Below are 21,905 nucleotides of genomic sequence, written 5' to 3' on the forward strand. Positions count from 1 at the left end.
CAAAACATCTGATTGCATCCTGTTACCCACAACTATTTTTCTCTGGAACTTTCACTTATAAAACAATATGCCGAGTCACAGAACAAAACATTGCTTTTACATGGGTCTCAATCTGAAATCCACAAATGCTAGTCAGTCAGTTTTAAAATGTTTTGTTTCAAAGGTAAACCCAAGACACACGGACTTCAGAGGAAGTCCACCGAGAAATGTTTTTCTAGGCTGAACACCTCTTTCCTTTTGGTCTCCCCCGACACAGCATGCACATGTTAATTACTTTCATTTCGTAATCACTGCTCTCCCACCACTATACCAAGATCACCTATACTGTGTGTGTAGTATTCTGTATGTTCTTAGTTATACCCTAATTTCACTAACTGCAAAAGATTTTCTGGGATACCCTGTCACTTGAATTCTTTGGCTACTTTGAAGATGAAGTCCAAAGAACTCTTAAATGATTCTCCTTTGCGGGGGGGAGGGTGGTATTTTATAGGCGTTAGCAACTAGCACCTGGGGCTGTGCTGATCCCTTCTGGCATCACTGGGAGGCAACCTATAAAACCAAAGAATCGGGCTTCCTGGTGGCGCAGTGGTTGAGAGTCCGCCTGACGATGCAGGGGACGCGGGCTCGTGCCCCGGTCCGGGAAGATCCCACGTGCCACGGAGCGGCTGGGCCCATGAGCCATGGCCGCTGAGCCTGCGCGTCCGGAGGCTGTGCTCCGCAATGGGAGAGGCCACAACACTGAGGCCTGCGTACCACACACAAAAAAACCCCCCAAAGAATCATTTGATGTGGCAGCCAACTAAGAGACTCAAAACTAAGGTTAAATTTAAAGAAAATTTTAAAAATGGTAATCCTAGAGGAACTCATTCTAAGCAATCAATCATTATGCGTGTGCGTGTGTGTGGAAGGCACAACCAGATCAATTCAGTGCAGCCTGGTTGGTCCCAGATGACTCTCCTTTTCGGGAGACTGTGCTCTGAGGAAGCAGATCTGGCAAGTGGCCAGTACCAGTAAAGAGCAGCCATTAAGTGCTGGCAACATTTATATTCAACCCCCCTCTGGAGTCAAACCTACAGGTTCGGGAATTCCCTGGCAGTCCAGTGGTTAGGACTCATCACTCACTGCCAAGGGCCAGGGTTCAATCCCTGGTTGAAGAACTAAGATCCCACAAGCCATACGGTGCAGCTTAAAAAAAAAACAAAACCAGAAACCAACCTACACGTTCACTTGGGTCCCACAGAGCAGTCAAGTCCACTCAGAAGCAGACTATAACCCAGCAGGTAGACTTTCCCACTTGCTAACACGTCCTTTCGCTTTGTTTTACTTCCAGCTATAAGCTGCTTGGACCGGTTTTCAGGCTCTTTAAATCTCACTCCAAATATAGCTTCCTTGGTGACCGAACAAATATGTGACCTTATGTATAAAGAGTTGCACACACCTCCCAACTTCAACAGAAAAGGCAATCTGTGTCCAGTTCAAGCCTGGCATTTAAATGGGAACAAAGCCCAGCTCCACTCTGCTACTCTCTTGCTCACATGCCAGCCATGCCATTCAGACAGAGCTCAGCTAACACCAGCAGAGCTCCCTGGTGTTAACAAAGCACCTGGAGACCAAATCGCTCTGCTTAGTGCCACTGTACCCTGTCTTTCCTGGATGTCAGGATATGGCGCAAGGGCAAGAGGTCAGACAGTCCTGAATGTTCTCACTGCCGCAGCTGGCATACATCTGCCACTCCCGTCTGTTTCACACAGCACATTCATTTTTTTGAAATATGTGACAAGCACTCTTTCATTCTACAGTAAGAGTACAAATCAAATCTGGGCCACTTGCCCATTTCTGCCACCTCTTATAGCCTGTGCCCTCAGAGCCATTAATCAAGGGGCCTAAAGTGTGACAGGGCAGCCACACCACTGGTTTTCAAGCTGCAGAGGGATGATGCATTAGGACTGGGGTCTTGGCAGGGTGTGCACAATTCCCTTTGGAGTCCATTCAATTCGATCCCTGAACTTCTTTTAAGAGCACAGGGCCAGCCCCTTAACCCTCAGAACAGATTGTTTTCCCTCAGTTGAGATTTTCAGACAGGGATAACTAACCATCATAGGCTTGTGGGGCTTCTTTGGGACATGTTAACATGGAAAGAGAAAGCTTACAAACAACAGGAGAAGAATCATCATTTCACTTCTTCAGGCAAAGCAGTTCAATTCTGTCTCACTCACTGCAGACACCTAGCGAAGAAAACAAACCTATGTGAAAGTCTCCCTGCCACTCAGCACAACTCAAAGGCCAGGACAGGGGAAGCAGAAAGAACACTCCACCCAAGCCTGTTCCAAAGATCTTCTCTATTACACACACGAGAGAAATTCCGCCTTGGGTCCAGGGCAGCTGAAACGGCACTGCTGCTAGTTAGCGTCTTGTTCTGGAGCATCCTTTTCGGCCTCAAACTGAGGCTGAGACTACCTGGCGAGAAAAAATTGCAAAGAAAAACCTATTCAAAAAGATATACACAATCTCAGGTAGCTCACTTTTAAATCAGGCATTAAAAAAACAAAGCAAACTTGGGAAACTGAGTCTCAGATATACAAATTCCACACAGAAAGGTCCTTCTTTGCCTTCAGACAGGGATAACTTCACATCATCATGGACTCAGCTCCCACCCCTCAGCCACCCCACAGTGCTGTGCCTAGCTGTACCCAGCATCCCAGACCCGACACGCTGACAGTTCCTGTCCTTTTAAAGCCAGGGTCTCCCTTAGCACAAAGTGTCTAGCAGCCAAGTATGGTACATATATTCCAGCGTCTTTCTGGTGTCAGTAAAATGCCTGAGACAGTGCGGATTACTCCTTTCAGCCAGACCACTGAAGGCCAGCTGCACAAAGGGTACCTGATGCCAAGAGGAATCGACATCAAACAAGGTCATTTCTCCTTCACTCACCTCTGTGTGCAAAACAATAGTGCAGAGCAACCATGTGGCTTTCAGTGCTTTAAGACAGGGATTATAGATCTGCCCTGAGAGCTACTTAAAAACAGCCAGAACTATAATCTTGCTGTCATAAAAATCCCTGAGCTAAAAGTAGATCAGATCATCTAACTGTTCCTCCGTACCCGCTCTTAAACCAGAGCCATCTCATCGTGGCCAGAGGTGGGGTCCAGGAACATGTATACTACTTCAAACCTCTGCAGGTGCACAGCCAGGTTTGAGAAGCACCATTCCTGTTTTTTACAGACTGAATAAGGCTCTGGTGCGGTCACCTGGTAACAGGCCGAGACTGGAGTCTGGATCTCTCAAGTTAGTCTAACACGGGATTTCAACCTACCGACGCTTTGGGTGGGTAGCTCTGTCATGGGGGCTGTCTTGTGCACTGCAGGGTACTTCGGGGTACCCACTGCGTCCCAGCGCACCCCGACCCCTAGTTGAGAACCACTGGCCTAACTCAGTAACTAATTGTTCAACTATACCTCAATAAAGCGTAATAATTTCTTTTGGAATAAGCTGTGGTAATTTTGTTACAATCTGGTTGAGACACTCCTCTTTACAACTGACAACATTGAATCAGTGACATTTTCTAAATTAAAAAAAAAGCTTAATAGTAATAATAATGCCCCCCCACCTCCCAAAATCAATTAGCTATATTTTTATGGTTCTTAAAACAAAACAAAACAAAACACCTAGCCGTGTAACTATGGGTGAGTGAACTCATTGTCTCGGTTTACTTACTCAGTAGCAACTCAGGGAAAATATCTACCTCATGTAGGGTTGTAACAAACACTGTGAGGCTGCTTGGCAAGGGGTCTAGCAAAGAGTTCCATACCACTTCTCTCGTCCAGCCACTAATAATCCTAGAAGACCCACACATCTCGGGATCTAACAGACCAATACTTAAACGGATCATAACCTATGCAATTCTGTGAAAGAGCTAAAAATCTTACTATTTATAGAAATTTCATCACAAAGATCCTTACACTCAATATCTTTGGATGATGGTTTTCATGTGACTTTTTTCCAAGTCCACAGCCAACATCTTTAATCTAAAAGAGAAATATGGATAACACTTCATTCTAACAGAAACAAACTTAAGATATTGATTCTCAAGAATGGTGTTTAAAAAAGTTGAGCCTGGGCTTCCCTGGTCGCGCAGTGGTTGAGAATCTGCCTGCCGATGCAGGGGACACGGGTTCGAGCCCTGGTCTGGGAAGATCCCACATGCCGCGGAGCGTGAGCCACAACTACTGAGCCTGCGCGTCTGGAGCCTGTGCTCCGCAACAAGAGAGGCTGCGATAGTGAGAGGCCCGCGCACCGCGATGAAGAGTGGCCCCCGCTTGCCACAACTAGAGAAAGCCCTCGCCCAGAAACGAAGACCCAACACAGGAACAATAAATTAATTAATAAATAAACTCCTACCCCCGACATCTTAAAAATAAATAAATAAAAGTTGAGCCTAAGCAAGTCAGAACTCCTCACAAAAGATGTCCTTTCAGACAGGGATAACTTTAAATCAACCTCAGCTCAACCAGTAACAAAACATTTCTGAATCCCAGCCAACCAAAGCTCATTTTCCAAGTCTTCCTTTCACCCCTGTATGCAGCGGCATCCACTTTCATTTCAGTGACACCTAGGGGCCCCGACTACACTGGCTCAGGCCATCCTCATTTCTGGATTCTAGGCAGGACCCTAACCGGATCTGTGTCAACCCGGAGCTGAACTTCAGAATTCAGAACAGAGTGTGAGGGGGCGGTATGCGGTAGGCCTTCACACCATCTCACCTTTCTCACTCCTGGGGCCCACCCAGGTCTTACCTGCATCCATGCGACTCATTTCAGGGTTCCATGCGCTAGTTTTAAGCTTCAACGTGCACGTCGGCTTCTCACCGTCTCTGCAGATGCCGAACAAAGGCCTGTGGGGAAAGAAAACATGAGCATGTTAAGGGTCGTCGTAAAACTACGGCCTACGGCTTTCCAAACAAAGTCTACCGTCCCACTGGTAACCATCTGTGGAGTTACGTAAAAACTGACGGGGGCCGTCCTCAAGGCACTCGAGGAGGAAGCGAAGTATTCAGCCGTTAACACCCCTGAAGTGAATTGAGAACCGTCCCTGTCAGCCTGCCCCGCGTAAAGACCTGGGGGGGGCCTGCCAAGGCCGCTGGGGCTGCGAGCTCAGCACATGGGTATCTGCGAGGCCGGGGAGGGGGGCGCGGGGGTTGCGCAACACGGAAGGGCCGCTCTGACGCCAAGGTGGGCTTGGGCTCTTCCCCCACACTAATGAAAACTCGCGCCCTTTGGAAAGCGTTTTCCCAGTTACCTCAGCTAATCCTCCCAACCACCCTATTGGGTGGGGAGACCAGGCTTAAGCGTCACCATTTCTCCTTCGAGGAGGGGGCGGCCAAGTGTGCTAGCGCCGTGTCAAGAAAGACCCCGTTTTCCCACCTCCGCAGCCTTACCGCCGCCAGAGGTCCGAGGTTGCCGGCATAGCTCGGACCAGCCTGAGGCCGCCATGACTTCCTGCCACGAGACCGATCCCGAAAAGAGAGAAACGCCGCGCCTGCGCGCAAGTCTTCGCGGCAGTCTCGCCGGAACTCTCGCGCTGTTGAGAAAAGGCTGATGGGAAATGTAGTGCAAACAGCCGCCGCTGCGGGGCAGCCGAGTCCTCAGCGAGGCTCTGGACCCGGGATTAGATGGTGGCCGCCGCCAGGGACAGTAGAGAGCCCGGGGTGGGAGGCCTGCTCTGTATAGAACCACGGCCGTTAGAAAACGAAGGTGGACTGTCGCTTCGGCCACAAAGTCATTTATCTATTGAGTGAACAGGGTGTCCCTGGCCGAGACTGGGTGGGCGGTGGAGGTCTCAGAAAACTCGAGGGGACTTCACGAGAGGAACGGTTGAGGGAACTGAGGCCCTGCCGGATTTCGTTCTTAATTGCTCTGCGGATTTTATTTGGGGCGGGGCGAGTTCGTCTGGGGTGGTTGGCTGCGTTAGCGAAGAGGAGGGAGATTCCCCGGGAATTGTTCGACGTCCCGCTCAGTTGCTCTTAGTTGGGGCGAGAGCAGTGGGGCACGGGCGCGGCCGGCAGAGGGCGCCCGAGAGCGACGGGCTGGGCCGGGCTCTAAATTACCCTGAACCCGGGGGCTTATGCCCGCGCCGCAGGTCCCGCAGCTCCGCCGCCCCGCCGCCCCGCCGCCCCGCCGCCCCGCCGCCCCGCCGGGGTGTGGCTTTAATTCCGACAAGGAAAAATAATTAAATTACGAAAAGAACTGAGAATAGTGTAATGAATAGCCCTCTGCTACTCCTGAGTGTTGATTTTCAGGTAATCACCCCGGCTTCATTTTTGAAATAACAAAAGGGCAAAACAACAAGTAGAGTCAGAGCCAGAATTTACACCTATTTGGAAATTGGTTTAAACTTGCAAGACCACGCACGAAGCCTTTTCTGCATTACCTTCTCCCCATGCTCATCAGCCCTTCAGCAATGATCTCAGTGGCATTTAGTCTGGATTAAATTGTTCTGTATATGGTAATACACTGTGGGTACTTATTTTAAAGTTACCACATTTGTTAATGTTTGCCTCCCTCAATTGGACTGTGAGCTCTTCAAGGCAGAAGTCTATTTTAATTTGTTTTTTCTTTTTAATTTCCTCACAGGCCTAGTTGGTATTCCACTGCCTCTGCTCACAGTAAGTACTTCACAATTATAATCATTAACTCAGCAATAGCTTCTATCGTGTGAAATTGGCCCTTACGTTTCTCTGTCTTACCCTTGAAGACAGATTATTTTGTATAATACCGAAAGAAAGAATGGAGTCTCTCCCTGCAAACTACATTCCTTTCATCTCAGACTCTAAGTATGGAATTTGCCAAAAGCTGCTTGTGTGTAGGCAGGTGATCTGCAGGCAAAACAATAATGATAGCTAACACTTCATAGCACTTACTGTGTGCCACTCACTCCTTGAGTACTTTACGGATATTAATTCGTTTAATCCTCACCACTGCACAGTGCATTGCCTTATCACTACCCCCGTTTTACAGATGAGGAAACAGAAGCATTGAGAGATGATGTAACTTGCCCCAGTTCACACAACTAGTAACTGGTGGTGTCAGGGTTTGATCCCAGCCTGTAGAGTCTGTGCTTTTACCACAAAGTTATACTGCACTGTGTGTATATATATAAATGGATCTTACATATAAGGGTTTTTGGTTTGGGGGGAAGGGGAAGGAAGAGGGATTTTGTGTGTTTGCATGGGTGGTTAGAGAGGAAACTGGGGGGGGAATGATGGGCGCCTGTTGCACTGTTTCGAGCCACTTTCTGGCAGGAAGAGTGAGGGTGAGAGCCTGCAGGAGCTGATCAGTGAAAGGCAGAGGCTCTGGGCTCTGGCAGGTCTGTCTTGGGTCCCAGACTAGTTGCCACCCAGTGTGCAGTGAGGGCCATTTGTCACAGCTCGAGAAGGGCCACTGTGCCAGAGGCCACAGGGTAGCTTTCACACCTGACAGGGCACTTAGTGGAACAGCAGCAGGCTCACGGCGGATGGCAGTGTCACGGGCTGCTGGGCTGTGGCCAAGCGGCCAGAGCAAAATGCAATGAGAGGCCTTGTGTCTGAGTACATGTCAGGTGCACTGCTTACGCAATCCAGAAATAACTGAGGAAGACTTCAAAGAATGCACCAGAATTCCTGAATGAGCAGGCAAGGGCTCAGAGCTGTTGAGACGGAAATGCTAATGCCAGTGTGACTTCATTTGCACTCGTTGCCGGTGAGGTCTAGGACGTTTGAGTTTTACATTATTCAGGGCCGGTGTAGACCTATATTTATTACATGGAAAGAGTCACACAGTCTAGTGATAAGTGACAGAAGTAGATCACAAGCTGAACAGGGCAAGAGTCCCCAGGGCCGTTCAAGGGGCCTTGGCTCTGAGTGCAAAGGGGAAATCTGGTCAGCTGGCCTGCTGTGCTCAGGCGGTCAGCTCACTGAGTTCCAGTCACTGCTAGGATTTAAGACATGGTATCTGAAACCCACATATAGAAAACAGAGTCTTTAAATATTGAGGTGAATTTCTTAACCTGAAAAGGAATCTTTAATTTTATTAGTGAAAACATGAGGAGGGTAGGTATATCCCAAGCAGCTGGCTGCTTAAATGGGAGCAGTTGCACCAGTGATATCCCGGGAAGTTCACCCGTGTGGCAGGCACTCTTAGTCCTGCAGCTGTCCTTCCTCTGTCTTACAAACAGCAGAGCTACTGGGCAAGCCCCTGCCCTGCCCAAAGGAGTGCATCTCGGCCATAGATTCATCGGCCATAGAAAGCTATTCCCTTTGCCAGGAATTGTTTCAGGAAAGGGTCTGCGGCGCAGTTCTGCCAGGTATGGGAACGTTTTCTAGTTCTTAAAAACAGTAGCCTCTCTTCCGGCTTTGGGACATCATGAGGAGATGCCTGAGACCACCGAAGCCATCTTGTATCCGTGACGCCCGTTTCCCAGCAAGAGCGGAAGGTCTGCAATGGCAGAGAGGAGAAAAGAGCATGAACCCTTGAAGATGCTTTTGAACTGCTGGAGAAACCAGTCCCAAAGCTCCCTGCCTTCAGACCTTCTGTTTGATTCAGAGACATGTATTTTTACATGTTAGTATTTCTGAATGTGGGAGGCATCTTTTGAGCAATGACATCTTAGGTTCAGTGAAATACAGAGTGTGAGATTTAAGAAAGAGACCACCGTGTTGTTTAAGCCATCTCCAGTTGGGTGTTCTGTTAGAACCAAAATCATCCTGGGCTTCCCTGGTGGCACAGAGGTTAAGAATCCGCCTGCCAGTGCAGGGGACAGGGGTTTGAGACCTGGTCCGGGAAGATCCCACATGCCGCGGAGCAACTAAGCCCACAAGCCACAACTACCGAGCCCACGTGCCACAACTACTGAAGCCCGTGCGCCTAGAGCCGGTGCTCCGCAACAAGAGAAGCCATCGCAATGAGAAGCCCGCACACCGCAACAAAGAGTAGCCCCCGCTCGCCACAACTAGAGAAAGCCACACGCAACAAAGACCCAACTCAGCCAAAAAAAGGAAAAAAAAAAAAGAATCAAAATCATCCTAAATGATATGATTGACATTTTCAAAAAAAAAATTTTTTTTTTAATGATTATTCTCTGGAAGGATGGGTCGTGGTAAAATCAAGACAAACTGACACACTCAAATTAGCATCCTGAAAAAAAATAACAGCTGGTGTATAGTGTTGACTCCGTGCCAGGCACTGCTCTAAACACCTTTTAAAAAAACCACTTTATTGAGATCTGAGTGACATACAAAAAGCTGCCCATATATATATATATTTTTTTTGCGATACGCGGGTCTCTCACTGTTGTGTCCTCTCCCATTGTGGAGAACAGGCTCCGGACGTGCAGGCTCAGCGGCCATGGCTCACGGGCCCAGCCGCTCCACGGCATGTGGGATCCTCCCGGACCCGGGCACGAACCCGTGTCCCCTGCATCGGCAGACACACTCTCAACCACTGCGCCACCAGGGAAGCCCCTAAAGCTGCCCATATTTAATGTATAAAACTTGATGACTCTAAGCACCTGTCCCCTGTCAGTTTGCTCTCTCATTTGACTCTCACAACAGCCCTGTCATTATCCTCCCATTTTGCAGCCAAAGTGCAGAAAGATGAAGGTCATTAGTAAGTAGGGGCACTGAGAACTCAATCTAGCCTCCAAACCTATGGTCTTAACTGCTGTGCTGGATTTCCTGGAATACGCTATGACAGTGGATCATGTTTTGTTAACTCTGGTGATTTTAATTCATCCAGCTAGAAAGCCCATCATAAAAGCATAGAGGATGTTTTTCCCTTCAATTTCTCAGGACTGTGAAAGGGGGCCACAAATCCTGTTCAGCAAAAATCTGGGACCATTGAACATAGCTTTAACTTCCTGGAGGAGAAGAAACAGAACAACACGTACCCTAATTATTGAGAATGGATGACCTTGGGTTGCGGTGGATTCTTTCCTGTGTTGACCAATAGCACACATTTCAGTCGCCTGCTCGGAAGATCTGTTGCCTCTCATAAAATTATAACTTAATGGGTTTTTTTAAAAAATAAGTGAATTTGAAGAATAAGTAATATCCCATTGCCCTCTTCTGCTGTTTTCTGGACACATCTCTCCTTCCCAGAAACCCTGCCTTCTCACAACTGCTGCAGCACCTTTGCTCATGCTGTTTGTTTCCTTTGCCTTGACATTTCCTTCCCTTCATCCTTCCCTCTGCGTAGCAAGTCCCAACTCATGCTTCAGTATCCCCTTGAGAAATCTTGCCTGAGGTGCTCAAGCAGTCCCCTAGCTCTTTCCTCAGCGTCCCCACAGCAGGCTGGTTTAGCACATGCTCTGCTGATTCGAGCTGAGTAACCCCAAGCAGATGACTTCACCTCTCTCTAAGGTTCCTTATCTGCAACAGGAGGAGGCAGTGGCTCTCCCAAACCCCACAGGACGGTTTTAGGATTGTGCATGCAAAGCATCTAGCACAGCCGGGCACGAGGGAAGCACTCAGTAAGCGGCACTCTTATTATGTGAACATACATACTTCTTTTAATACTCACTGTTTTATGATTATTTGTTTTCGTGTCTGGCTTTTCTACTAGACAGTGAGCAAGGCAAGAGTCAAGTCTTCATTCTTGGTTTTTTTTTTTTTTTTTGAAACTCTTTAAGTCATCTTTTTTGAGGTGTAATTTACATACAATAAAATGCATCCATTTAAAAGGTACAGTGCAGTAGTCCAATAAGGAATACACCTATGCAGCCACAACCCCAACACAGTTCAGAACATTTCATCACCCAGAGATCCCCTTCGCACCCTTTTACAGTCAAGTCTCCATACAACCCTGGCCCCAGACAACCACTGATCTGCTTTCTGTCACTGGAGATTAGTTTTGCCTGTTCCAGAATTTCATATAAATGGAGTCATACAGTAGGTACTCTTTTGTGTCTGGCTTCTCTCAATTACCCGTGTTGTGGCTTAGATCAGTCGTTCATTTCCTTTTTAATTACTAAATATTATTCCATTGTATGAATATACCACAACATTTTTATTCCCGTGCATGTTGGTGGACCTTTGGGCTGTTTCCAGTTTGGAGCTATGATGAATAAAGCTGCAATGAGCATTTTTGTACAGATCTTTTTGTGGACATAAGTTTTCATTCCTCTTAGATAACTGCAGGGGAAACTGCCAAATGGGTTTCCCAAGTGCTCTGTGACACTTACACTCCCCCAGCAACATATTACAGAGTTACACTTGCTCCACACCCTTGCCAACACCTGTTATGGTCAGTCTTTAAGCCATTCTGGTAGGTGTGTCATCGTATCTCGTTGTGGTTTTAACGTGCATTTTCCTGTTGACTATGACGCTGAGCATCTTTCTATGTGTTTGTTGGCCCTATGTATACTTTTTTGTGAAGTGTCTGTTAAAACCCTCCCTTTTTGTATTGGCCTATCTTATTGAGTTGTGAAAGTTCTTTATATATTCTGGATACAGGTCCTTTCACAGATACTTGCTTAGGAGATATTATCTCCCAGTCTTTCCAGTTTTGATCAAGTCCAGTTTATCCATTTTGCTTTTATGGTTAGTGCTTTCTGTATTCTATTGAAAGGATTTTCCTTTCTCCACTGAATCACCTTCGTCCTGTCTTTGGATCTCATTGATCTGTGTGTATGTCCTTTGGAAAGCCCCCCACCCAGCACCGTCCTGAACTCTCATCATGTCTCCTCATCCTAGTGAGACCACCGTGGTCTGCGTGGTCTGCCCTCCCCACGCCACAGGCAGGGAACTGTCTGAGGCAGACACTGAGGCAGTCATGAGGTCACCGTCCTGTGTGCTGTGCATTGTCAAGTGTCTGTTTCTTATATTTTGCTCAGTTTTCTGGTTGTTTGTGGCAGGAAGTCTTAATTCATTTCTGCATCCACGGTGCCTGGCACACAGACACTCCATGAATGTCTGTTGAGTGGGCGAGCCCTTGTTAGCACCTCCAGACACAGTCCACCAGAGTCTCTTTTGATTGGGAGAAGCTGTGGAGCCCCCAGAGGTCATCTGGTCCGTCCCCTTCATCTTAGTAGACAGTTCTTTTCCTGAGGATGGTCATTAGTCCTTTACGTCTCCGGCGCCAGCCCACCTGGGTTCAACACATGCCTTTTAAATGGGGAGATTGAGGTCCAGAGAAGGAAAGGTCAAGGAACCAGGCAGTGGCTGGGCTGGCAGAACTGGACCTCCCAGGCCAGGATCTTGGTCTTGACTAACTAGCAGGGCAGGGGCACTGCCTCTCACCGCTGTCTCGTTCCCAACACCTCACCCAGGAGTTGTGCGTTGTAGGCTCCCAATACGTGCTTGTTAGATAGGAGCAAGTGAATAAATGGAATAGTTTCCTTTAATTCTTGGTTTAGCTGGCTTCTGCGTGTGGTGTTAAGTGGGCGTGTGTGTGTTCGCAGAAGGATGGGACTGGCCCATCCCACCCAGGCTCATAGGTCATGGTCATCAGTAACTCTTTTAATTTTCTCTCCACCCTCTAGGCTTAGTCCCCACTAGGGGGCATGTGCATTCCACAGAGAGGGTCTGCAGTGCTTAAGTGCCAGGACTTGTTTCCAGTTTGTCCGTGGGTCCCTCTTGAAGCTACCTCCTTGGTCCGCAGGCCCTGCGCCCTCCCCCTGCAAAAACAAACAGCTCCCCCCTCCTCTAGCCCCGCCTCCTGCTGGGCCGCTGGCTGCCATCGTCTCCCTCCCAGGGGCTCTGCCCTGGTTGAAGGAGACAGCAGAATGGCAGTGGCAGCGGCTCTCAGTGCTGGCCTCGCCGTCTGTCACCCCTGCCGGTGGGTGGGCCACTGCTTCCTCCCTGGAGGGGGTGACAGATCCTGGAAGGGCCGCTCTCCTCCTTCCCCTCAGCTGGTAGGCAAGGACTGGCCTTTCGGGACCCAGAGTCTGGTCTGCCCTTGAACCCCAGGTTCCTGAAGAGAGAGCATGTGAATTGCCCTGGCAAACCCCGCCCGGCCCACCTGCAAAGGCACTGCCGGGGTGAGGCCACAGCTCTCCTACCTTGTGCCTGGAGGACGGTCACCCTGGGCTTTCCTCACAGCCCCCCTCTAGACTCAGTTCCTTCCTCCCCCGACAGCCTCACAAGCTTTGGCATCAGCGTTGCCCAGGCACAGGTCCTGGCTTTGTCACCAGCTGCGAGTGACCTTGAGTGACTTCTGTGACCCTCACCTTCCTTATTGGGTAAATGAGGTTAACAGCAGTTCCTGCCTCATCAGTGATACAATGCTTATGAATAAAGCTCTTGGTACAGCGCCTAGTCCGGAATAAGGGTCTGAGGCCTATTAGCCAGTATGAATAATATTAGTGGTATCATCATCATTATATTCAAGTAAACCTTAATATGAGCCACTTGGCTATTCTTTTTTTTTTTTTTTTTTTTTTTGCGGCACGCGGGCCTCTCACTGTTGTGGCCTCTCCCGTTGTGGAGCACAGGCTCCGGACGCGCAGGCTCAGCGGCCATGGCTCACGGGCCCAGCCGCTCCGCGGCATGTGGGATCTTCCCGGACCGGGGCACGAACCCGTGTCCCCTGCATCGGCAGGCGGACTCTCAACCACTGCGCCACCAGGGAAGCCCTACTCTCCTTTTGAGGCTCACAGAGAAGCATTACTGCCTCTATCTCAAGGTCTTGGGCTTCTTCCTAACAGTGAGGGCCCTGCAGAGGGGCCCTGGGAGCCTGGGGGAACCAGTTGGGTCCCCTGCTGTTGTGCTGTGCCATTGTGCCGGCCTCCCATAGGCGCCGTGCCCCCCTAGTGTAGGACCAGGGCCTGTGCTCTCTGCCGCTGCCCAGGACTGTCCTGCCTGTAGACACACGGTCACACGTTTGGGACAGGCGGGTACTCTCCCCGGTTGCATCTGCACCCTAGGGTGATGCCAGGCAGCTGTGGCGGCTGCTTCCCTTGCTCCCCTGCCCCACCCCTGGCACCTCATTAGCTCTCTGGTCGTGTCCCAATCTCCAGGAGAGACTGGCAGAGGCCCTGAGCTGCAGCCCCAGAAGTAGCAGACAACACCTTCCCGCTCGCTCCCGGCTGCTGCCCTCGGCCACCCTGCAGCTCCGAGCAGCCTTTTCCCTGTCACTCAGGCTCCCATCAGTAGGGAGATTAGCATTCAGACAGACAGAGGATGGAAAAGAATCAGGGCAGCCACCTCCTGTCTTCTCTGGGAGTGGAGATTCATTCGGAGAAGCAGAGCCCGTTGTGGGGAAGGTATCCAGGCCAGAACCCTCCCACTGGAGGTCGGGACAGGGTTCTAGATACCCAGAAGCAACAGCGGTGCACTCTGGTACCATCTCACTGGGTGCTGGGTCTTACTAGGTGGCCCCCACCCAGCAGTTCCACCCTCTGCCGTCCTCTCATTTGTTTCAGAGTTGCCCGTTGCCCAGCTGGTGTGTATGTGGAAAGACAGGCCAGGAAGGGCTGTGGGGAGGGGGTGAGGGACTCTAGCTGTTCTGAACCTACTAGTTGTTCTGAAATGACTAACGGTTCAGTAGTTGACAGTTTACAAACACAATCACACCAGCTTACATCTACTGAACACTCACTAAACATGGTAAGCCCTTGACGCGCATTATCTAATTTAACACGACAGTAACCCTGTGAGAAGGTTTACTGTTACCTCCGTCTTACAGATGAGGAAACTGAGGCACAGAGACGTTCAGTCACCTACCCAAGGCCACCGAGGTAGGAAGTGGTGGTGGCGTCAAGATTTCAACCCGGTGCTCTGACTCTGGGCTCCTCCCTCTTAGATCCTTTATCGTTATCTCACAACAGCCCACACCCCGGACCAGGAGTGACCCAGCTCTGTCTCTTGAGTTGCCCTTAATCCCCCCCTCCTGTTATGGTCAGTCTACCAAGCCCCTGAACTTTCCTGCTTCCATTTCCAAGCAGCGGCTCTTTCCAAGGAGATGAGAGGGGAGAAGGACTCAGCCTCTTGGGAACATTGGGTCCACCCCCGGCACGGGCTTCCTACCAGCTGCTGTGACAGGAGATGGTGGGCCGAGGAAGGGGCGCCTCGGTCCCGGGCAGCCTCCCGTAGAGGCTCTCTAGGCCGAGGGTGGCAACTCTCTGCAGCAGAAGCTGCCAACGTGCAGACTGTGCAGAGAGCCCAGGGGTGGGAGAGCCCTGAGAAGGAGAGGCGAGCGTGGGCCGGGTGTGTGGGGAAGGTGTAAACACAATCTGCTCCCACCGAAGCCAGCCTGCTCCCTGGGGGAGAGAGCCCCTCCCGCCCAGCCCACATGGCACCCCGACTGCCAGGGCCTGGGCAGCCTCCAAGCCCAGGCAGACACATCCCCCCACCTCCAGCAGCCCCTTCCTCTTGCTTTCCCTCCCTCCATCTGGAACCAGTCCCCAGAGGAGCCTTCATCTCCTGAGCAGGCTCTTAGAACAGGGCTGCAAAGGGGTGTCACTTTGTGGATGTGTGTCTGGGCCGTGAGCCAGCCCCAGTGCCGCTAGGCGACCTTGGTCTGACAATTCCTCAGCCCAGTGGAAGGAGACAGGCAACTTGGAAATGGCAAAGAGCGGAGGCAAGGATGAAGTGACAGGAATATGGCAAATAGATTAGAGAATGGATGCAGAGATAGGATCAGGGAGTACAGACGGGGTCCCAGGAACAGTGCCCTACGGCCCTCAGCCTGAGAGTCGTGTCACCAGGAAGGCTGATGCCTCCCAGGAGAAAGACAGGCTGACAGGAGCTGAGACAGGTGGTCACGAACTCGTGGCCCGCGTCAGGGGGGCAGCTCCTTCCCTTGGTGAGACCCTTCCCCTGCCTCCGCCCTGCCCTACTTTGTGAGGCTCCCACAGAACCGCCAGGCTCCCTGCAGCAGCGCCCCCTCCTCCCCATCACTTCAGAGTGGGTTCCCCGAGTCCAGTTGGCTGCACCTCACCCTTTCCTGCTGTCTAGAGAACTCCCCCAGCTCCTCTTTCCTGAAAGTCAGGGGCGGGGCCAGCCAGGCAGAGACCTCGTTGCTATCAGATGGGCAATGGGGGCTGGATGGGGAGGTGAGATGCACGTGGGGGGAGTCTGGGGGGGCTTTGGAAGACGAATGGCTGCAAGGCAGTTGGCAGCAGCTGCCTGCAGGGTCTGTGCCTGGACCGCAGGGAGCAGAAGCGGAAATCTGCTTTTCTCTCTGCTCAGGGTCAGGCAGGATGGTAAAGAGAGAGAAGTGGCAGAGCAGCTGGGGGCAAAGGAGGCCGCCGCCGTAACTGAGCAGTCAGCAGATTGACAGAAGCAAGTGTCATGCTTTTTCCCTTCCCACATGCTACTGCCCATCTGGGACACAGACACGCGTGCACACACACACACACACAGAGAAAGCACACTCCGAGGGCAAGCTGTGAGTTGCTTCCATCCAGCTGCAGGCAGACATGTCACAGATCCAAACGGCATTTCCTATTGATCATTTCAGCAGAACAGCCAGTGGCAGGGTGACCTCTGGGGACCAGGGAGAGGCAAATGTCATCGGAAGTGAGTGCCACCATCGCAAAGTGACACCACACAGCCCTGGACAAGCTGAGCTGCCAGAGATGGGTGGCCAGGCCAGTAAAACCACTTCTTCCACTGAGCAGCTGCAGACTTCCAGGTGGCTTCAGGGAGGCCTGCGCTGTGGGCGTGAAGAGCATGGGCTCTGCAACCTGCATATGAGCCTGGGGTCCTCCACTTACTAGCTGGGTGACGCTGGGTAAATTAGCAAAATTAGCAAAAAACTCTCTGTGAGTTTCCTCATTTCTAAACCGTGGACAATAACATGACCAGCCTCCGTGGGTTGTTGTGAGGGTTCAGCAGAGGGTCAAAGGGCAACGCTTCCTTTGTGAATGTGACCCATCGCTGTCCCTCAGTTCTGGAGTCTCCTTGCTCCCCACTTGTTCCCTTCTCTAGCCCCGGGCGGCAGGGGTTGCCCCTGAGTTGAATGGGGGACCCCACTGAGTCCCTCTCTCTGGGCCTCCTCAGAGGAAGGGAGCCTGTCCCAGAGCTTGAGCATCTCTGCCCCTCCCACCTGCCCGGCCAGGCCCAGCTTCAGAAGCCCCACAGCCAGGGCCTTGGGGGAAGCGCACACTGGTGGGTCCGGGGGCCGAAAAGGGGAGTCTACCTTCTCAACGGCTGCTTTCTCTAGTCTCCCTCCTGCAGCTCCTTCCACCACGGCATCCTTCGGGGGTGGGGGGCACACCAGGACGTGAGCTGAAAGAGAAAACCAAGCCGGGTCAGCTCTCTCTCCCACCCCAGAGCGGGGCCTTGTATTTCAGAGTGGACATCCCAGAGCACTGCCTCTCCCTGAGAAGTCCTCTAGACAGCCGTCAGGCCTCCAGCAGGACCACCATCCCCAGGCCTAGAAAATGCTGTTGAGATCACACGTAGTTCTCTTAAAAACTAACCCTTGCCCTGTGGCCTGGAACATAACAGGCTCAAGGTAGGAGCCGACGGAAGGAATCCACCCTCCTACCCTTAACCTCCATCGTGACCACAGAGCCGAAGACAGCCTGCTCTGCGCCCACATGGCCAGGCCTTGCGTGCTCTGTATTCTTCCTTTCTTGTCCCCAGCCCTGCCCTCTCTCCTCCAGGCTGCAGACCCTGCCCTACCTGCCAGCTGATCCCAGGCCCTGGGGCTGAGCTCCTCCTGAAGAGGTGAGGGCTTACTTCAGCGGTTCTTTCTCTCTAAACAGAAAAGAACACGGAGTCAGAAGACTGGAGGATGACCCTCCCACGCTTCCAGCCTTCCCCTTCCTCCTGCCCCCAAGCCTAGCGATTCACCCCACTACTGAGGAACAGGAGCACCCCAGAAGCCAATTGGAATTTATGACTGTGGAACTGGAGAACAGAACTCTCACGTCTACCGCCCCGCTGGGCCAGCCCTCCGTGGAGCCACCATCAGCAGGAGGGGTTAGTTGGTAGGCCAATTTTTCCAGTTAGCTGGGTCCCAAGGAGTTAATAGGCAACTGCTTCCTTCTGGCAAGGCCACAGCAGACCAGGGCCGGCCAGATGGTCCCAGATTTGGCCTTTTCTCTCCTGACAGGAGGTCCAGGGGCATTTCAGTCGAGGAGATGGACTGTCTGAAGTCAGGGACCTGTCAGCCCCACATCAGCCACAAATTGGGTGGACGAGGTTGAGCAAGTCATTTACGTCTCCCTGTCCCCCAGCTTCCTGCACCATTAACAAGAGCTGGAAACACTTGAACTGCCAAACCTTTGGGGCCCTGGAGACTTCCGAGTGAGTTAATGTATGAGAAACCCCTGCGGAAGAATAAAGCACTGATCATATAACAGCAAGAGGAGAGCTGGCGTTAACTGAGCAGTTACTCTGTGCTGAGTGCTTTACTACAGTTATCTCATTTAAACCTCACAGAAACCTCACAACCAATCTGTTATTAATCCCAGTTTACATATGAATAAAAAGATTACATAATTTGGGCTTCCCTGGTGGTGCAGTGGTTGAGAGTCTGCCTGCCGATGCAGGGCACACGGGTTCGTGCCCCGGTCCGGGAAGATCCCACATGCCGCGGAGCGGCTGGGCCCGCGAGCCAAGGCTGCTGAGCCTGCGCGTCCGGAGCCTGTGCTCCGCAACGGGAGAGGCCACAGCAGTGAGAGGCCCTCATACCGCAAAAAAAAAAAAAAAAAAAAAGATTACATAATTTGCCCACAGCCTCTCAGTAAGAGCGGAGGTAGGATTTAAACTCAGGCTGCCCCGCTCCAGACCCAAACTCAACAGTGAGGACCAGTCAGCATTTGAGGGCCCAGTGATCGTCATTTTATACATGTCAGCCCATTTCACTGGTAGTCGTAATTAGCACCATTGTGACCCTCTCAGCTAGCCCAGCTATCGAGGAAGGGCGTCACAGAAATGACTCTGCTTCCTGCACAGGCCCTGGGCTTCCCAGGGGGCCTTCTGACATTCCAAACCTGGGGGAACCCAAGGACTGAGAAGTCAGAGCAGAGACACAGAGAAAGACCCAAGTTCTCGGCTTGCCAACCTCGACGTATTTATGGGGCACACTGCAGGCACATCGCCCACACCCTGGAAGAGATGTGGGGTGCACAGGCGAGCGTGCATGCTCACTGTCTCAGCCATCTGAGCCTCCTTTCAGAGGAGTGAGAGAAGCAGTGCCGGGGGCTAGAAGATGCTTCCACAGCAGAGAATATCACTCTTTAGATAGGTCCCCCACACTAGATGGGCCCAAAGGCACAAATGAACATTTCCAACAGTATGTTCTTCAGAAATATTTGCTGATTTTTCAGTGTTTTCTTGGGCATAGAGCCCCTATCATCAAAGGACACTAGTCAGCGGGGAAAGAAAAGTCCAGAAGTTTCCCAATCTTCACCCCTGGTAAAGGCCACATGGCTCCAGAATAGGGAAGAGTTAACTTTCTGGCCACCGGAGACAGTCCCTGCCCGCAGGGACTGCCCAGCCAATGGCACTCAGTGCTGATGATGTCATGCTCCTCCTGCGCCTTCTATTGGGGACTGGACAGCGAATCCTGCTGGAGGTTCAGGCAGCTCCGCTGCCGCTGCCGAGGCTGGGGGGGATGGGGGGGGACAGCGGGAGAGGGAGGGGGAAGGGAAGGCAAGCAAAGCAACGCAGAGCTGCTTCTGCCTCATCCCCCTCTCCACTCCCCCTGCACCTTCCAACAGAAGGGACCCTGGGGGCCACCCCGCACTAGGACAAGCAACGCAGAGAAGTTCTGGTCCAGAGGAGAGGCTGGGAGTCCCATTCCCAACTGGAGAAAACAGACATTCGGCCTGCCCACTTGGCATACAGTGAAAAGGGTAGCTGGGGTGAGGGGCCTGTGTGGAGCACACACGCACGCACACACATACCCACGTACACCCCCGGGGCCTGGGCAGGGACAGGGGACAGCGGCAGGCTCCTTAGCGACACCCTTCCTCCTCCACCCTAGACTCTTCTGCCTTACCTGCCTGAGGATTGGAGGTCTGTTTCCAAGCTGCTGCCCGTAACTGCCCCATCTACGCCACTGGGCTCTCTGTGGGAGGGAAAAGAGGCAGGCAGAGCTGTGGGCAGCACCCAGACCCCAGACCCCGCTCCTGCTTCTCTGCAAGACCTAAGCCACATTGGGCTCTGGAACCGGAGGCTGTGGCCAGCGTCTTTGAAGAGCTCCAAGTTCCCCCTACTTCGAGGGGGAACCTCTCAGGGCTCCCTTGCAAGTCCCCCCCAGCCTCCCTGGAGCCCAGGCAGCCCCCCGCCCGCCTTCAGCTTGGCTGTAACCCAGCGCAGTAGTTTCTCCCCCACCCCAGCCCGTGGCCCAGTCAGTTTCTCACGGTTGGACCCTGTTGGCGAATCGGCGGCGCCAGAGCATGGCCAAGGTGCTGAGCAGGAAGAGGGTAGTGCACATGGCTCAGCTGCCCCATCCCCTCCAGACCGGGTCCGCAGGAGAAGGCCAAGATGGCCCCTGCCAGCTCTCCCAAGCCCTTGCGGTCCTTCCTGAGGCTCCTGCAGGCGATGGATTAGGAGGCTCAAGCTGATTAGTGGGGTCAGCAGACCCGACCTTGTGAAGACTGATTGACCTCACCGGACCCAGGTCGTCCCCCCCGTGGCAGGGTAAATCGACCTCAGTCTGTTCTGGATGTAGGTATAAGTAAGCCCTGGGCCTGACCCTCAAGGGGCTTAGAGTCTAGACAAACGCACTGGCAAGTTAAACAAATTACCACCACGGACAGACTTAGGCTATTCAAGGTGGCTACAGAGCACTCTGGGAGTTGCAAGCATCCGGGGAACCTTTAGAGAGGAGCTGGGCTCACCTGTGTCTGCAGAGGCTCAGAAGGGTAGGCCCACAGACAGAAGACTCCGCCAGAGCTGCAGACGTGAGAGCACAGGGCATGTTCTGGCAACTGGAAGTTAAGGATTGGTGGAGTCATGATGTCACAGGGGAGGCATCGGGAGGGGAGGAGGAGAGGGGAAGAATATAGATGATGAAGCCAGAAAGACAAGGGAGGCCAGGGAGTGAAGGGCTGGCTAAGTGGTTCCCTTCTAACCTCTGGACAGCCGTTTCCAAATGTTTCTGATTACATACCTTCTTCAGTAAAAGGCAGAGTCTAAGTGTGCACTCAGGAAAAGGGATATATGCATCCACTCATAAATTATATACTATATTACTGTGCAAATACAGTCCCACACCAGAGACATACATAAAACTTGTAAAGGGTGAGATGAAAGTGAATAGAATCAAGATTTCTCCTACTTTCTGTCCACATCCCAGGGGAACCCCTTGGGCAGCCATTTGGATGGCCACTGCACTGGCTCTTGGGAAGCTATCAGAGGTGGCCCAGGCAGCATGCGGAGCACAGGCCAAAAGAGAGAACACGGGTCTGAGAGTGGTGTAAGTAAGAAACTAAGCCCACACACTCTCCTCCATCCCTCTCCAAGACCCCCAGAAGAGGGCATTAGAGTTTCCCTCCCTCAACTGAGACCTGAGCGGCAAGAGGCCTCCTGCCTAGCCAGGATTCCAGTAACGTACCTGAACCCTGGGCTCCAGCAAGGCCCGGAGTTAGGGCTGTGCCAGGGCCCTCTGCTTTGAAATAGAATTCTTAAAAATAAACACGTAAACCAAAGCTGAAGAGGAGAGCCGCCACCTCTTGCCATACTTGAGCAGTGGGCACAGACTTGGGAAGGGCAGTGTCACCAGGGAGTCTTAGGGAGAACTGGACACACCCCACAAGAGCCGTCACACGTGTCACATGTTTCAGATGCTTGCAGCCCGGGTCTGGCCTCAGGCTTCAACTGGGAGTCAGAGGTGGGACCCCCTCCATACCAGAATCGAGCAGCTGCTTGCAGGGTGGGGACCAGGCGGCTCTCAGAGGCACAGTCCCCACCTCTGGTCTAATCCCCTTCCCTGAGAAGGCCACCAGGACAAGAATTTGTCTCCTCCACCCACAGA

The 21,905-nt window shown here is 52.0% G+C and overlaps 1 long non-coding RNA gene across 1 annotated transcript; it reads right to left on the reverse strand.

Moving 5' to 3' along the window:
• Positions 1-8,089: 8,089 nt before the first annotated feature.
• On the reverse strand, positions 8,090-17,632 carry LOC309793336. Its single transcript, XR_014291910.1, has 3 exons — positions 17,600-17,632; positions 17,112-17,200; positions 8,090-8,468 (listed from the first exon to the last, which is right to left on the reverse strand). It is a non-coding gene; the product is annotated as an uncharacterized lncRNA (long non-coding RNA).
• Positions 17,633-21,905: the final 4,273 nt, after the last annotated feature.

Source organism: Mesoplodon mirus (genome assembly GCF_964341445.2).
Source record: "Mesoplodon mirus genome assembly, chromosome: 18".
Taxonomy (NCBI): domain Eukaryota; kingdom Metazoa; phylum Chordata; class Mammalia; order Artiodactyla; family Ziphiidae; genus Mesoplodon; species Mesoplodon mirus.